The sequence below is a fragment of the Colobus angolensis genome, unplaced genomic scaffold (genome assembly GCF_000951035.1).
Source record: "Colobus angolensis palliatus isolate OR3802 unplaced genomic scaffold, Cang.pa_1.0 Scaffold1, whole genome shotgun sequence".
Classification (NCBI taxonomy): domain Eukaryota; kingdom Metazoa; phylum Chordata; class Mammalia; order Primates; family Cercopithecidae; genus Colobus; species Colobus angolensis.
In genome coordinates this window covers 18069414-18070940 of record NW_012110918.1, presented here as the reverse complement: position 1 = coordinate 18070940, position 1527 = coordinate 18069414, and the positions used below count along the sequence as shown (strand labels likewise).

Here is a 1527-nt window from a genome sequence, read left to right as displayed (position 1 = left end):
AACCCCCAAGAGGCCCGGCCCCTGGCCCTGAACCTGCCCCCCGCCTCCGTGACCACCCCGCCGCGCAGGCGCTGGCTCGTGACTCATCCGGCGGGGGCCACGTGTGTGCGGCGTGAGTCCTGCGTCCACTGGTCTGCAACCCCTGCCCCCACGAGGGCTCAGCCCTGGCCCAACTGCAAGAGAACAGAAAACCGGCTTCGGGAGCCGGGCGCGGTGGCTCACTGCTGCAATCCCAGCTACTCAGGAAGCTCAGGCAGTAGAATCGCTTGAATCCGGGAGAGGAGGTTGCAGTAAGCTGAGATCACTGCACTCCAGCCTGGGCGACAGAGCGAGACTCCATCTCAGAAAAAAAAAAAAAAAAAGAACCTGCTTGGGGCCAGATTGAATGAAAACTGGGAGAAAACGGCGGTTACGAAGGACTTGCCTCTCCCTTCCCACACACACATGGACCGGGAGCTCCTGCTCAGTTCTGATCTGGCTCTGACCAGACGCCCCAGGCAACCACCCTGGAAGTGGGGCCCCGGGGTGGGTCCTGGGGCTCCCGTTCCCAGGAGGTGCCTGCCTGCATCTGGACCCCTGCTTGGATTCCATTTCCCTGCGAAGAACAAGGAGGTACTAGTGTGTTCCTGGCCCAGGTGCACCTGCTGGGGAAAATGAAATTTAAGTCCCCAAGGCTGCTTTGGGGCTGGGCCACAGGGATGAAGAAGCTGCAGCTCCAGTTTGGTCACTGCTCTCTGGCTTCCCCCACCCTCCAGGGCGAAAGGTGAGGGGCACTGGAAAAACAACTCGTGGTCCCTGAACCCCTCAAGCTCCAGAATGTGTCCAGCTCTGTCTCCGCGCATCCAGCGATGCCCTGGCTGTGTCAGACGCGCAAGACACATAGGATTTTCAGCTTGGCTGTGGGTTTATTGGGCCGTAACCCCGACATAGGCAGGCAGGCTCTGTATTTGTCTTCATTGGCCAACTGGAGGAGACTGTTTTCTAGACCCTTAGGTGGCCTCTGACCCCATAAGTCATCAGCAGAAGATTTGGGCTGGGGAGTGAGCAGCTGACCAGAGGCGGTCCCTCTGACCCTCAGGTGTTGCCCACACAGACCCTAACTACCTGGCGATGGGGAAGGGTGCCAGGTGGACACGGGGTGAAAACACAGCCACACCTGGTGGGGAAGCAGGTCGAGGTGCTCAGGAGGTAGCCAGAAGAGTGTGGCATAGCGCTGCCCACACCAAGCCTGGGCTGGGGCTCCACATGTGGAGATGGCGCAAATGCACTGCAGGGACTCAGAGGGATCACGCTGGGCTTAAAAGGCCCAGAGCAAACAGACTCAAGAGTTAGGAAGCGGCCTGATCTCAGTGTAAACCAAAATGAGTTGCATCCGTTGGCTCCCAATTACTAAGAATCAGAGGCTGGCCGGGCGCGGTGGCTCAAGCCTGTAATCCCAGCACTTTGGGAAGCCGAGACGGGCGGATCACGAGGTCAGGAGATCAAGACCATCCTGGCTAACACGGTGAAACCCCGTCTCTACTAAAA

General features: G+C 59.0%; 1 protein-coding gene across 1 annotated transcript in view; it reads right to left on the bottom strand.

Annotated features, from left to right (window-relative positions):
* Positions 1-1527, bottom strand: part of MRPL12 (mitochondrial ribosomal protein L12) — a 30088-nt gene that overhangs the window by 19507 nt on the left and 9054 nt on the right. Inside the window, exon 6 of the transcript XR_001003921.1 lies at positions 1224-1228. The gene's annotated coding sequence lies outside the window, so the exon portion shown is untranslated. The remainder of the gene's footprint in view (positions 1-1223; positions 1229-1527) is intronic.